A 17,509-nucleotide genomic window follows, 5' to 3' on the forward strand; every position below is an offset into this window, starting at 1 on the left:
TATAAAAGTCAACACATGACGTAAGATTTCCGCTATTAAAGTCAACACATAACCATAAGATCTCCGCTATAAAAGTCAACACATAACCATAAGATTTCCGCTATAAAAGTCAACACATGACCATAAGATTTCCGCTATAATAACCATAAGATTTCCTCCATAAAAGTCAACACATGAGTATAAGATTTCCGCTATAAAAGTCAACACATAACCATAAGATTTCCGCTCTAAAAGTCAACACATAACCATAAGATTTCCGCTATAAAAATCAACACATGACCATAAGATTTCCGTTATAAAAGTCAACACATAACCATAAGATTTCCGCTATAAAAGTCAACACATGACCATAAGATTTCCGCTATAATAACCATAAGATTTCCGCTATAAAAGTCAACACATGAGTATAAGATTTCCGCTATAAAAGTCAACACATGACCATAAGATTTCCGCTATAATAACCATAAGATTTCCGCTATAAAAGTCAACACATGAGTATAAGATTTCCGCTATAAAAGTCAACACATAACCATAAGATTTCCGCTATAAAAATCAACACATGACCATAAGATTTCCGTTATAAAAGTCAACACATAACCATAAGATTTCCGCTATAAAAGTCTTCACATAACCATAAGATTTCCGTTACAAAATCCAAAACATAACTACAATACTTTAGTTATAAAAGTCGAAACTTAATCTCAAAACGTAAGTGTTAAAAGTCAAAACACAACTTTAATACTTCAGTTTTGTACGTCAAAACATAACCTTAACCTTAAGCGTTTTTGTCGATACCAAACTAGTTTCAGTTTGGGTTTGTAGGGTTTCGGCGGTTTGGAAACCTGTTTCGAAAGCTTTGCTTGAAGTAACAATGCTTGGTTTTGTATACAGCTTCAACAACATAATGGAACTTCTGCATTGCAAATTTCTTCAAAACAATGATACCGCAGGTGGTCGTTCGCCTATTTTAACTAAATGGTGTTTCAATTCACATGTTGGATCACTGTCCGCCATGATGTTTAGTATCAAACGTCAAAACACAAACACAATATTTCAGTCAAGTCAAAACATACTTTTAGTTCTTCAAAACAACTTAGTTTGTTTTAAAATCAGAAACAATACACAATATTGTTTTTCTTTCTGCGTTTCATAAAAAAAGCGTTTCGGTGCTTTTACATAATTGTACACTTACTAGAAAGCTTATAATTTTATAAACCAATATAATAATTGATGTACAATGTTATAAAACGTTCAGATTCGATGGCTTACAATCCTGGGCGTATGGATCATGACCATTTCCTAACGAATTCTTAGTAATGGGCATATGAACTAGTTTTATTATTTTTCAATCTTGTCTGTGTAAGTAGAATGTTTAGGAATGTGGAATATATAAAACTAGTATCTATAGTCCAACTTACATCAAGAATATTTAAGTCGTCGTATTTTCGTATGTATCCAATTCCAACATTGACAGACGGACATTTGTTTTATCTATTTTTCAGAACCATGTTTACCTGTTGGTTTCTTGTAAGCGGAATTTTCTGAGTGACCACGCTTTCGAACTCAACGTTGCGTATGAAATAGATATAGATGATTGCAATGACCCCACGTTGGAAGTTGGACCCTTGGAATTCACGTAAGTGTTTTCAAAGTGGTGGTTACAAGAGGAAGGTGGTGACCTCAACATTTATTAATAACAATAGTATATATAGAATGTATGTGCTTTCCGGTGTTTTATAGAGATTTATCAGTGAAATAAAATGAGATTTCACTGATTCAAACAATGAAAATATCAGTTGGATCTTTTCCACTGTTTTGAAATTTAAGCATGTTTTCACTTTCGAATTTAACATCAACAGGCGCACAGGACTGGAAAACAATATCAACGACGTCATTATCGAAATTACGTTACATGCGTTTACAAGTTGGCTCATGTTTCTTATACAATGCAATTAAGGTGGAACGCGACTATGAGCGAATTTTCGAGTTAATGTCTGAAAATAGGTATACGAATAGAAGAGCATATACCCAGTTAGGGACTGTTTTTACTTTTTTATATTCGGAGCAGTTTTGAAACTACGAGTCTTCAAAATATACCACTGACGCCAATTTTGAGACGTCTGTCATATGTTTGCGTTCCAGCTACAATAACCCATATTTTCATCAATTCTTCGTTTACCGCTATGAAATTTCAACCTCAAGTGCGTCTTGTAAAAACGTTCACGCACATATATTTTTCTTTCTCTTGTTTAACGTTTTTTATTTTAAATTCGTCTATAACGTCATTTTTCGCGGGAAAAACGGCGTCGTGTTTCGCTGAAAAAAGTGCGCCTTTCTTTATTTTTTGATAAAACTGCTCGTTTATTTTTTTATTTTTTTTAAATACATGTATTCAATGTTTTATTACAAATCGTCTGATGTCAAGAAAAGTGTACCTTACCGACTTCGTTTTTGCGCAGTATCAAATAATCCAAGCCCTATACCTGTTTCTTTTTCAATACGTATTGTATTAAAACGTTTAGCATGACGTTAATCGAACTATTGTTTTTGTTAATTAAATGAAAAGATTAGAAATCTTAGAGTATCTGATCAGTTTTATGTTAGGAATATTTGTTATTGTTGTTGTACAAAATATCTAATTCCACCAAAGACGGGTGCTAAATTACCAGCTTTATTAATCAACAGATGACTTAAATCTGGCGGCTATTTTAATGAGAGGCTTTCTACTTTATTAAGCAATCTCATTTGCCGAATTATAATATTTTGATAATACACATCAAAAATCGTTCAAGTCATGGGACTATGCTGATTAGTGTTTTGTTTTTTTATATATATTCATCTACAGTAATAACACAACAACAAACAGTTCTACTACTTTATTAGTTACCAATTTCTTTTATCAGTATCAGTAGAGATCTGCAGTTATAAGGCTTTAAACTCAGCAAAAGCATAGTAAATCCAGCGTGTGACACTCATTTCATTCACAAAATATAACTTACAAACCAAAAAAATGATAATAGACAGAAACCTGCATTGTAATAAGCACAAACGGATCCAGGCAGTAGAGGGGGGTCAACCGCCCCCTCCACCCCTTAAAATCATCCAAGTTTACTTCTGTATGTCACTATCGGAGAAAAATTAAATAATATACAGACCTTTAAAATACGCGATAATAGAAGTCAGTGTTTTGGATCTAAGTTTGATGTAGCCAATCGGTTATTGTTATATAAAAACATATACAATTAATAAATTCAACTAATTAAGGTGTAACCATATTATTGACTAAGTTCGGTAGTGAACATAACTCTTGAACAACTTTAAACGAGGGCCATTTGTTACGCAACGGTTTATGGAGGCCATTCGTTGCCAAAAGTCCAGACGTGTATGTGTGTATTTTAGGTTTGTAACATCGATGATTTACCAGTTTACATTTTACAACCGCCAACTCATCGGTTGTATGTTTACATTTTACACTGCACATTTTCATTTTTCATTGTACCGATTGGAGTTTTATTCTCGTTGCATCTATTCAACAGATTCAGTCGTGTTTATAAAGTTGTGTATGGTAAACACACGTCATTCTGTGAAAGTCACATGCCGAGTTTTACATTGCGGTGTGTAAAAGACAGATTTCAGTTCGTAGTTCTACAAAGTACATTGTATGGTGGTGACTTTTCATTCGCAGTTGAACATGTTTACGAGATGAATTTAATTTAATTTATAGATAGCTCCGCCTTAACCATGTCTTAACTCCTCCTTACGTCTTTCGGAAATTTCCGCTATCACTCGGCTCTATTTAAACCAATTATGGATACTTTGGACCATGGACATTGCGAACCTTATTATGGACATTACGAATCATCTATATTATGACACTATGGACTATGATTTGGAAACAGGATGGATTATAAATTATTTCATGTCGAATAAAATAATATATGATGTTACAACATGTTTTTGTCTATATAATAGTAATTAATACACACATATGACATGAAATGAGATGTATGCAAAATGATACTTGACTCAAACACAACAAAATGTAAGTCATTAGCATTAAATTATACTTCAAGACTGAAAAGTCCCATTGTCTTATATTTCTTTTAAAGCTGCACTCTCACAGATTGACCGTATTGACAACTATTTTTATTTTTTTGTTTTGGAATTAGCCAATTTTTGCGTAAATGTCTGGATACCAGTGGTATACGACTGCTGACAAAAGATCAGATACAGTTTTTCAGTTTTACGTTCGCAAATTGATGTTTTATGGCTAAAAGTGATACAACAGTAACGTTTTAAGAAAAATGAAAAATGTCGGCAGTTTTCCAAACAATTTAGATCTGTTTTATTGTGAGTAATCTTATTATATGTATAGAAAGCATTGCTGCCAAAATCAGCCGAGTCTGGGACAAAAAAAGGTTGTCAAAACTGTCAATCTGTGAGAGCGCAGCTTTAAATTACTATAAAAACTATTTTTAATTCTACCATTAGAGGCACTTTCTTGCCTTTTTGCAATGTTTAAGATTGCAAGTAATATTAGATAATTTAAAATTTACGAAGAAAAAAATCTAAATTTTCATTAAGTTGAAATTATTCACTAAGATGCCCCAGAGGTTTATTACCTGGTAGCTGGAATTGTATGGATAAATACACTAAGATTACAACTTCATATAACTCGTACATTATATTGTAACGAATATTATTTTATAAGTAATTAATAAAGTATTTTAATGATGAAGTCAATTTATTGCTAATAAACAATAATTACTTGCTGCTACCTTTTATACCCCACCCACACTCAACAGTCAAGGCTTTTTTTCACATTTAGGTGAAGCGGCACTAGCCCTTTTGGAGGGGAAAAATCGCGCGTTTGTTTTTCTAATCTAAGACTCACGATATCTATTTTTTCATGTTCTTGAAATCCCCCACTTGATTGTTATGGTTCACAGTGGCAGATCCCGTATTCATAACTGGGGGACACAAGTGGGTTGGAGGGCTGTTCTTCCATCCACATGGATATTTTGTTTCAATGATGTATTGAAATTACACGTTTACACCATACATGCTTATTAAGATAGTAAATGTATAACATCAGACAAAACTAGGTGGATATCATTATGATGTCCATCAAAAGTTTCGTGGGTTTGCTGGAGCAGGTTTTGAACAGGGACTTGCGTTAGAGGGGCGTTATTTAGGGGCACAACTTTTGGACATGATCCCTCGAGTGGGCATGACATTAATATGTTTAAAATGTGGGAAGTGGGGTTTAGGGGTACTCCCCCTAGAATATTTTAAATATTTTTAGTCTGAATTGGTGCATTATGGCGTAATTAAGTACTTTTTTCTGAGAAATATTGACAAAAAAATAACCTTTAAGTTTAACCTAAACCTTAAGGCCAACTGGGAGGGGGGACACAGGCCCTACAGCTCCCCCCCCCCCACTGAACGACCCGCCCATGGTCCACTTGTAAATAAAATAAATCAACAACTTTTGCTTGCTTGGGTATATAAGTAAAAAAACCTGACAGTGGCAGTATAAATCTGGGTCCGTGAGCCCAGCTCAGATACACCCAACTGCAATTGACTAAATAATATGGTGATTTATAACCCATTTAGGAACATTGATCGTCAAAATAAAATAAAAGATGAAGTTAATTTTAGTTTTTATTGTGAAATAAAGAGAGAGTTCTCGGACTTACAACCGGGAATTTACAGGAAGTAGGCGAAGATGTTATCTCCCTTGCTTAATTCGACGGAAATAAACGAAAGAAAATCCGAATCGTTAGCTCCGCCCATTCACCTTCGTTTCTTTCGGTGACATTTACCATATAAGGTATAGGCGAAATCGTCTATCCTTGTAATTCTGAACTTGTCAATTCACTTTTTGTAAACCTGGACTTGTTGGACTGCAAATGTTCATTTTACGAATGCGAGTGTCGACTGTAGGATTGCAGTTTTACATATGCATGATTCGGCTTTCTAAATTACATCATCATATTGTTAAAGGCAAGTTATACGATCTATGTTTTAGTGAGTTTATACAGGGTAGATCTGACAAATATACATTTTGACAAATGACAAATCAATACGGAAAAACTGACGAATAGAAACAACAAATAGCACGTCTACATTGACAAATGTAAAGGTATTTAGTACGATTAAGAAGCACATTGTGGGAATTACACGTCTGGACTTTTGGCAACGAATAGCCTCCATAACGGTTGGGGGGGGGATGGTCAGTTCTTTACGTTAAAAAATGATCGGTCATTCTTTGAACAGAAAGAAAATGACTCATGTGGTCAACATATAACCGGCTCAAAATTGAATGTTACATCGGCGTTAGTTTAAAACACACTAAAATTTTAAAGTGAAACTCTTATTCAAAATCAATATTTGTATAACAAACATAAATTTTGACTGATAAACCCTTACTAATCTAAACCCTTACAAAATGTTTGTTGCACTGTAAGATAGTAATTTAGTACATGCTTTTCGGTGGTTAATTGAGATTAATCAGATTCAGACAGTGGAATAACATTTTGATAGTTTTCACTGTTTTTAAATTTTAACCCGTTCTCACAACTCAAACGTCAACGCGCACGGGGCTGAAACACAAATTCAACAACGTCATTTCTGAAATTACGTTACGTTTGCATATAATTTCGCGTGCTTTTCTGAAAATCAATGATTAAGTGTCATTTAATATCCGTTTTAAGCATGTTAAAAAATGTTCTTTTCAGTGTAAGATCGCAATATATTCCACCTCGTGAACACCAAAAGTAAATATTTCACTCGTGGCTTTGTAACTCCTGATAATTACCTTTGGGGTCTCACTCAGTGAAATATAGTATGATCTTATACTGAAATAAACAAATGATCAGTATATATTTCTTTCGTCAACACAGAAAGTGAATATTTCACTCTTGGGCTACGCCATTTTTAAAATATAACTTTTGGAGCTCACTCGGTGAAACATATTACCATCTAGCATTGAATCAAATAATTATTCTCTATGTTATATGTATTTGTAGAATTGTGACGATGTCTGTCTCTCGTTAAGTGTAAGTTAGGCATTGTGACACGTGCCTATTTAGCAAGGTTATCTTCAAGAGATATTGCTACTGGCTTCGTCTCACTAGTTTCATTATTTTCATTATTGATGTCAATAAACGTTGGGGATATCGGAGTTGTGTGTCTGTGCGGGGGGGGGGGGGGAGTAGCGCCTTGAAATTGTCAATGAAGAACATCGTTCAATTATATATATATATATATATATATATATATATAGTCAAACGGTTGTCTCGTGCGTCACAGGTTTCATTTAGGGTTGCATTTTGGGCGAGTAGTTAATAGAAAACAACGCGTGTTTGTCTCATAGCTTCAGTTGTGAAATGAAAACTTACAATGATGAAATTATAGTTAAGTAACAAAGCACGTGCAGATGTGTACTTTGGGCTTGCATTTTGGTGTTTGTACGAACATAATGAAGGTCAAACTTGCTACTTTTATTACCTGAAGTCACCCAAAACTTCAATTTGCCATGATACCTTTTTCATGACCCAAATGGAAACCCTGGTTTCGTCTCATTATGGAGTTTCCAGTGTAAATACAATATACATCAGTGTGACTGCTGTTGTGTGTAATAATGCGTGATAACGGTCAATAGAGTCAGAGAGTCTTTTGCCTTAAAAGAGGTATTTTAAATATACTTTGTAAGCAGTTTGCACGATAAACCTGCGTTTATTTTACTACTAAAATAGTTTGAACCCTATAAACAGACTGAACTTATACCGGTATAGCTTTCCAATTACGTTATGTTTGTGATCACATCCATTTAATTGAGACAGTTCTGTTTGAAAACTAAATTTCAAGAGTTGCATCATTTTACTTCGTATTAGAATATGCCATACATTTTCAACCAATAAGAGGCGCTTGTTTTTTTTAAATGTTTAGTTTCTCATTTGTGCCTTATTGCTGAAGACGACTCTTCATGATTAAGTAATTGATATAACTGCGCATGCGCATATAGCCACACATACTGTTGCATATGCAAAGGCGCAATTTCATTGTCAACGTCATCGCATTGTCCCGCCATGCAGTGATTGACCGCATTGTCCCGCCATTCAGTGATTGACCGAATTGTCCCGCCATGCAGTGATTGACGAGTATTTTAGAAAGTAGCACGGAGCCATGTACAGCTGATGCATATGTTACTTTGTAATGAAAAACAAGACATTGTTTACAGGACTCCTGCTAAATCATCTGTCGAGCGCACATACGAGACCGAGTTCCGGCTGTACAGGACAAGGGGCTTTAAGAAGGTTGATGACCTTAATGCCAAGTTTGTTACAGACAAGGTTCTTAAAAGTCTGGGTACGTATTTTGTCAACACTTACATTGTGTTTACTTAATGCTGATTTTATTTATTACAAATTTATTACGGTAAAAGTATAAATGCTAATGGACATACCAATACGCTGAAGTAACATATAAATTAGAAAGGTGTAAAAACGTATTTTCAGCTTCAGTGGGATCATATCTTAAATATGGCAACAATAATGTCCGAAATGCCTCGCTTACAACAAACAAATAAGTTTAAATATATGAAAGGTCAATTCAGCAAGGCAGCATACTCATACGTGTACTTATACTATTACTTTAAGCTTTTACTTCTGTCACTACTTTTATTGAACATTTTTTAATAAGGAACACAAGGGAAATCCGTGTTTTTGCAGAAAGTATGGCTTTGTTGAACCCTCTCCACATAAACGAATTAATCACTCATGTAAGAACTAGCGGATTCAGGGAAGTGTGGGGGTGGGGGGGGGGGTGGGAGGGGGTGCTTTCTAAAATATATATATTTTATATCAGTATAGGAGAACAAAGTAATAAATTACTCCAAAATGGTACCATTTCGAACTGGAAATTGATAAAAAAAAGTCTTTGGGGAAAGTCAAACTCCATGGATCACTTTAAACCAAATAATTTTCGGTTTGGAGGGGGGTGGGCACAAGTCAAAAGGTTACGCCACTAAGTTACGCCCCCTATAACGTCAAATCCTCGAGCCCCCTTTGTACATATTAAGAGTTTATTTTGATATTATTGGTTATTAATTAAATCTAAAACTATTCTTTACCGTGCATTAAACTCTGTCGTAACCTTCCCTTTCTCAGACCTTCTTTTTTCGAAATGGCCGGCATCTGTTTTTGCTTTATTCTCTATACAGATTTTTTCGCAAATGCAGAAAATGTTTTTCTCCCACCTCAGGTAAATAGATCCAATGATTTAACCATGCTAGAAATTCTTATGTTGCCTCGTGTGAATTGGTTCATACCGACCCTCGGTAAACCTCGTTTCCGAAAAAACCCTACGCTCGGGTCGGAATGAACCTATCTTACACTCTCGGCCATGGAAGATACTTATAATCTTTCCGCTCCATATCAAAAGACAGCCCGCCTTGTATTTAGATGTACTGCAAATTATACCATTTACCCGTGCAATGTGGCGCTTTTAAGGTTAAATGCTTTCGATGAACATAACCCAGAGTAAATCTCGGATCTATGTAAATCTTTCAGAACAAACCTAGTACAGAACAATCCGGATTACGAATAACACTCGAAGTCTTCGCGCGTTTACCTCGGATTTACAAGAATTAATTCGCCGGTAGAAAAATTATCACGACTGTTTAAAAAGATTGCGATTCATTTTTTTCTGCTTTGACCAAAAATGTTGTAATCAAGCAATACAATTATTATGACCTCAACACAATTAAAGTCAATGGTCAAGGTCATCAAAACTTAGAGTGTTAAAATAACAACAACAACGGTATAATAAACAAGAATTCATTTTAGAATGCAGGTTATACTCAAGATTTAGAAACATCATAGATGGCTATACATAATTCCGATGCGTCGTCCCTTCCGACGGAATGTCGGGCAGGACACATCATACAACAGTAAAGTACCAATGTATAAACTTTGAAACACGGGAGACAATGTATCTATGTAAACCTCCCCTTACCGACTTGCGTGTTATTTATCAGACACGCAAATTATTGCAAAGTGGGAATATGTGTGGCGGGTACATAGTGGGAATATATGTGGCGGGTACATAGTGGGAGTATATGTGGCGGGTACATAGTGGGAATATGTGTGGCGGGTACATAGTTGGAATATGTGTGGCGGGTACATAGTGGCAATATGTGTGGCGGGTACATAGTTGGAATATGTGTGGCGGGTACATAGTTGGAATATGTGTGGCGGGTACATAGTGGCAATATGTGTGGCGGGTACATAGTGGGAATATGTGTGGCGGGTACGTAGTTGGAATATGTGTGGCGGGTACATAGTAGGAATATGTGTGGCGGGTACATAGTTGGAATATGTGTGGCGGGTACATAGTGGCAATATGTGTGGCGGGTACATAGTGGGAATATGTGTGGCGGGTACGTAGTTGGAATATGTGTGGCGGGTACATAGTAGGAATATGTGTGGCGGGTACATAGTGGGAATATGTGTGGCGGGTACATAGTGGGAATATGTGTGGCGGGTACATAGTTGGAATATGTTTGGCGTATGCACATAGTTGGAATATGTTTGGCGTATGCACATAGTGGGAATATGTGTGGCGGGTACATAGTTGGAATATGTGTGGCGGGTACATAGTGGCAATATGTGTGGCGGGTACATAGTGGGAATATGTGTGGCGGGTACGTAGTTGGAATATGTGTGGCGGGTACATAGTAGGAATATGTGTGGCGGGTACATAGTGGGAATATGTGTGGCGGGTACATAGTGGGAATATGTGTGGCGGGTACATAGTTGGAATATGTTTGGCGTATGCACATAGTTGGAATATGTTTGGCGTATGCACATAGTGGGAATATCTTTGGGGGTGCACATAGTGGAATATGTGTGGCGGGTACATAGTGGGAATATGTGTGGCGGGTACATAGTGGGAATATGTGTGGCGGGTACATAGTGGGAATATGTGTGGCGGGTACATAGTGGGACTATGTGTGGCGGATACATAGTTGGAATATGTTTGGCGTATGCACATAGTGGGAATATCTTTGGGGGGTGCACATAGTGGGAATATCTTTGGGGGTGTACATAGTGGAAAATGTGTGGCGGGTGCACATAGTGGAATATGTGTGGCGGGTGTTCATAGTGGAATATGTGTGGCGGGTGCACATAGTGGAATATGTGTGGCGTGTACATAGTGGAATATGTGTGGCGGGTACATAGTGGAATATGTGTGGCGGGTGCACATAGTGGAATATGTGTGGCGGGTACATAGTGGGAATATCTTTGGCGTATGCACATAGTGGGAATATCTTTGGGGGTGCACATAGTGGGAATATCTTTGGGGGTGCACATAGTGGAATATGTGTGGCGGGTACATAGTGGGAATATGTGTGGCGGGTACATAGTAGGAATATGTGTGGCGGATACATAGTTGGAATATGTTTGGCGTATGCACATAGTGGGAATATCTTTGGGGGGTGCACATAGTGGGAATATCTTTGGGGGGTGTACATAGTGGAATATGTGTGGCGGGTGCACATAGTGGAATATGTGTGGCGGGTGTTCATAGTGGAATATGTGTGGCGGGTGCACATAGTGGAATATGTTTGGCGTGTACATAGTGGAATATGTGTGGCGGGTACATAGTGGAATATGTGTGGCGGGTGCACATAGTGGAATATGTGTGGCGGGTGCACATAGTGGGAATATCTTTGGCGGGTGTACATAGTGGGAATATCTTTGGGGGTGCACATAGTGGAATATGTGTGGCGGGTGCACATAGTGGAATATGTGTGGCGGGTGCACATAGTGGAATATGTGTGGCGGGTGCACATAGTGGGAATATCTTTGGCGGGTGTACATAGTGGGAATATCTTTGGGGGTGCACATATTGGAATATGTGTGGCGGGTGCACATAGTGGAATATGTGTGGCGGGTGCACATAGTGGAATATGTGTGGCGGGTACATAGTGGAATATGTGTGGCGGGTACATAGTGGAATATGTGTGGCGGGTGGACATAGTGGAAGTATCTTTGGCGGGTGCACATAGTGGGAATATCTTTGGGGGGTGCACATATTGGAATATGTGTGGCGGGTACATGGTGGGAATATGTGTGGCGGGTACATAGTGGAATATGTGTGGCGGGTGCACATAGTGGAATATGTGTGGCGGGTACATAGTGGAATATGTGTGGCGGGTGTTCAGAACATAAAGTTTGAATTTAAAGCTTTTCTGACAAAGGTTAAGGCCACATCTTCCTATTGTAATGCATTTTTACTGAATATTGGTCACATACTTACGCCATAAAGGGTAGATATTATAACAGGGAAAATGGAACAAGTTTGCTTCTATACGCTGGTTATGCTCGGTAAATGATTTATTTTAGGTCAAGGTCGCGATGAACGTTTCAGCCAAACAATTTGACAACACTCTGGCCTATGATTTCAAGGATCATTGGTTATTGTCAGCAGCTATTGAATTTAAGTAGATAGATCAAATATAAAAAATGCTTCTTTTTTATATGTGTATTGTATTGTATTGTGTTGTGTTATATTGTGTTCGATCGTTTCCCGGCCCTGCAGGTCCAACCCGGTAGTACCCCGGTCGTGTGCCGTTGAAGCCACGGTGTCATCCGGTGTCCCCTGGTTGTAACCGGATAGTATATTTTAACCCAGACAAGCATAAATAAATGCTGGTGCAGTACCAGGTCTCAAATAATGATAGTTTGGGTCTTATACGGTCATATTTCAGATGTAGATTGGCTTCGTGAGGACGGGGATTCTCCCGGAATAAAAAACGTTGACTTGGGTGAAGCGATCTACGCGGAGGGATGTATCTCGGAGATTGGGGGGACGCACTTCTTCCCTAAGGGTTTTTATCACTTCGTTTATAGATATACTCGTACGTATACATATAAGTTAATGTATGTGTGTAGTGTCATGAAAGTAGAAATACTTTATGCTTTGAGTCGCATTATAATGTGTATACACTATGTCGATACCTCAATTACATGTATATCGTCTATACAATATATATATATATATATATATATATATATATATATCATTTCCAGCCCATTGCCTTGAGTCGATTGTTTTACTGGTCAAACTCTTAACAATCCTCTTTTTATCGCCCTTTTCATTATCGACTATCGTATCCCTTCTTCCGGCGGCGTTCTTATGGCTCGTACAACTGATGTATTAATATATTTTATGGCATTTTCAATAAATGCCCAGTTACAAACAGATTTGGTCTTGTGTTGATTACTAATATGATAGTCATCAAATACCTTGTAGTCGTTAAAAATTTAATGGTCAGCAAAAAGCTTGGCACAACACATAAATATCATTTCCCGGTCAACAGCCCATTATAATGTTTTGATATGTAAGTGTCTTTGTTATTTATGTAGGTATGGTGATAATTAAAGAAGTCCAACTTCAACAAATTCTAGAAATTTATGTAGGAAAATAGCTCACTGATCTTATGTTTCTTGTTATCATATACCCTAATTTAAATAAAGGTTTTTGTATCTTTAACAATTTTTGGGTTATTCTTTAAAAATAAAAAAAAATCATATGTCTTTTTTTCTTGGAACAGAGGATGGCGTCTCTATTATGGGAATGAAGTTCAAGAACTGTGAGTTTCAAACGGATGACGACGTCATGGACGGCCGCATAAGCTCCAAAAAGGTCATGGACGCGTGTGGGTAAGTTATCCGGGCAAGTTTGTCAAAATTGTCAAAGTCATACACCGGGAAGCAGTACTACGAATGAAGAGGTGCACGTGAAAGTGTTATATCTCTTTCTGTATGTTATGCCACTTAAAACGTTAACGCTTTCACTGTCATATTACAATTATTTGATCGGTTGGAAGACACAATATTATTTATTTACCTTGTTTACACAGAAGAAGACATTGATTTGTTCGTGAGCAGTAGATTACTGGACACTCCGCAATGAGACGTGGTAACTGTTGCATAAAGTTAATTCAAGGTCGTCCTTATACAATACTTAAATGTAATATATGACGGAATATAGGAAGTTACACTTATCTAGAAAGGTATTTGATGTAGAATCATAAACCTTCACACACAGTTAGGATATGCCTTGCAAGACTAAAACATTTTTTTCGAACCCATTTGTATAATATTGTTATGACGCGATGAACGAATGCTCGTCTCTTGGCGGCCAACATCAGCGGTACTCAATTGGGATAATCTATAATCGATTTTTATGAAACATTTATTAACTGCATAAACATAACATACACGTGCCAGTTTGTATAATATTATTTCATGAGACACACCACCATAGATCCCAGTTGGTGCTGGGGCTGCAATTATCCTCTAGACTTGTTTAACATATTGCTCCCAATTTGAAATATACAAGTCATAGCAGTTGTTGAAATAAACAAAAATTGTATTTTCATACCAATATTTAGTAAATGAATACATTTTCGAATACATGTATTTCTGATTCGATGATCAATCATGGTTTTACTTTAAAATTCGATTGTATCGATTATTCAAGACTGTTGTTTCTTATTTACAGTTGCGGACTTGGGACACTACCTGCAAACCAGTGGTCGACGGACAAATACTTATTTAAATATGGGGTCGGTGGTCCTCTGGACGAATTGCCATACTTGGAATCTCCCAACTGTTTCAGGTAAACTGTTTCATTGTGTTCAGCTGGTGTGTGACCGTTTCGACAATGATTTACAACGCAAACGATGTTATTAACATTATTATACTGGAAATTGGGGGTTGAGTCGTCGATGAGCACAAACCTTGACCTTTGACATAATTAAGAAATCGTTACATTAATATTTTCAATTTTCAAATGAAACGTGTTACCATGATATCAATGACAATACGTAAGTTTCCATCAATCAAGGCCCATAACTCCGGCTTTTTCAACACCGTATTGACTTAATCCAACGCCAACTGTTGAGCCTTGGGGGTGATCTGTTCAAAACTGTTCAACAGAATCAAGCGACCTTTACAGATGAAGCTTGATAAGGTTATACCAACACATGCTTTGTTCAAACTGTACAAACAACAATGGTTGCAACGAAAATATTTTATGCGAAATCATTAAATTCGAAATGAAACAATTAAATAACCAACACACTTGACACGTTAATGAACAGTGAAATAACTCAAACTACAAAATGAATTACAAGGATTACGCACAAATTCAATACTAACGACACAGACGAACTAGATAATGATACTGAAATTATCATAATTGAGAAACAAAAAATATAAAAAGAATCCGAAGGAAATTAAGAATTTTATCAACTATTTTTAAAGACTTAAAACAATGTTCAATAAATGATTCACTGAACTAATCCATTACTACAGAAAAATTAATAACACTCATACAAAAACCAAATTAGGACCTTGATGAGTTAATTAATCAGAGGCCCATTACTTTACTAAACGTGGATTATAAAATAGCGACTCGTATTATACATAGTAAAAAAACAAGGTTTTACCAGCAGTGGTAGGTCATGAGCAATCTGTATTTGTATTGGAAAGATACACTGGAGAGGACGTTGCTGTATGTATGATGGGTATGTAATGGGAATATAAACTGGAGAGGAGGTTGCTGTATGTATGATGGGTATGTAATGGGAATATAAACTGGAGAGGAGGTTGGTGTATGTTTGATGGGTATGTAATGGGAAGATACACTGGAGAGGACGCTGCTGTATGTATGATGGGTATGTAATGGGATGATAAACTGGAGAGGAGGTTGCTGTATGTTAGGTGGGTATGTCATGGGAAGATAAACTGGAGAGGACGCTGCTGTATGTATGATGGGTATGTAATGGAAAGATAAACTGGAGAGGACGCTGCTGTATGTATGATGGGTATGTAATGGAAAGATAAACTGGAGAGGACGCTGCTGTATGTATGATGGGTATGTCATGGGAAGATAAACTGGAGAGGAGGTTGCTGTATGTATGATGGGTATGTAATGGGAAGATACACTGGAGAGGACGCTGCTGTATGTATGATTGGTATGTAATGGAAAGATAAACTGGAGAGGAGGTTGCTGTATGTTAGGTGGGTATGTCATGGGAAGATAAACTGGAGAGGAGGTTGCTGTATGTTTGATGGGTATGTCATGGGAAGATACATTTGAGAGGACGTTGCTGTATGTTTGGTGGGTATGCCATGGGAAGATAAACTGGATAGGAGGTTACTGTATGTTTGGTGGGTATGTCATGAGAAGATAAACTGGAGAGGAGATTGCTGTATGTTTGATGGGTACGTCATGGGGAGAGAAACTGGAGAGGACGTTGCAATATGTTTGATGGGTATGTAATGGAAAGATAAACTGGAGAGGAGGTTACTGTATGTTTGATGGGTATGTCATGGGGAGATAAACTGGAGAGGAGGTTGCTGCATATTTAGATGGTATGTTATGGGAAAATGAACTGGAGAGGACGTTGCAATATGTTTGATGGGTATGTCATGGGAGGATAAATTGGAACGGAGGTTGCTGTATGTTTGATGGGTAAGCCATGGGAAGATAAACTGGAGAGGAGGTTGCAATATGTTTGATGGGTATGTCATGGGAAGATAAACTGGAGATGAGGTTGCTATATGTTTGATGGGTAAACCATGGAAAGATAAACTGGAGAGGACGTTGCAATATGTTTGATGGGTATGTCATGGAAAGATAAACTGGAGAGGAGGTTGCAATATGTTTGATGGGTATGTCATGGGAAGATAAACTGGAGAGGAAGTTGCTGTATGTTTGATGAGTATGTAATGCAAAGATAAACTGGAGAGGAAGTTGCTGTATGTTTGATGGATTTTCATGGAAAGATTTACTGGTTGTTGTCTTTTTAATGGGTATGTTATCGGAACATTAACTGACGAGAACGTTGCAGTATGATTGCTATCATAGATCATTTAAAAAGAACCAATCACCCAGGCCCCAGTATCACGAACATACTTAAGTCAAGTCTTAATCTTAATCTGAACTCATTTAATCACATAACATCAAAATGTATTAAAATATTTTAGATTGGTTTATACTTTTTTAAAAGTGCATTTTCGTAATGAATATGTTGGCTTAAAACCTCCGACATTATTCCAAAGTATATATATTATACAACAAAAAATGTAACTCGTGCTATAACAATTACCCAAGTAGATGTTTTGTTCTTAAAGTCAGTTTTCTTTGAGATATTGACATAAGGATTAATCTACACATTCTTTTGACAAATATGCTTTTAAAAAGAGTAAAACACGCTAACCAAATGCCATATTGCACACAGCACCGACATTGTTTACAATCTACTAACAGCCAAATGCCTTATTGAACCCAACGCCGACATTGTTTACAATCTACTAACAGCAAAATGCCATATTACATTCAACACCGACAGTGTTTACAATCTACAAACAGCCAAATGCCATATTGCACACAACACCCACATTGTTTACAATCTACTAACAACCAA

The 17,509-nt window shown here is 36.9% G+C and overlaps 1 protein-coding gene and 1 long non-coding RNA gene across 3 annotated transcripts in view; both read left to right on the forward strand.

Moving 5' to 3' along the window:
• LOC128206444 (cobalamin binding intrinsic factor-like) overlaps nucleotides 1–17,509 on the forward strand; it is an 85,550-nt gene that overhangs the window by 29,925 nt on the left and 38,116 nt on the right. The gene's annotated exons all lie outside the window — the stretch shown is intronic.
• On the forward strand, nucleotides 1,507–12,877 carry LOC128206446 (uncharacterized). The gene is made up of 3 exons (XR_008256474.1): nucleotides 1,507–1,636; nucleotides 8,246–8,373; nucleotides 12,779–12,877. It is a non-coding gene; the product is annotated as an uncharacterized LOC128206446 (long non-coding RNA).

The sequence above is a fragment of the Mya arenaria genome, chromosome 10 (genome assembly GCF_026914265.1).
Source record: "Mya arenaria isolate MELC-2E11 chromosome 10, ASM2691426v1".
NCBI lineage: Eukaryota > Metazoa > Mollusca > Bivalvia > Myida > Myidae > Mya > Mya arenaria.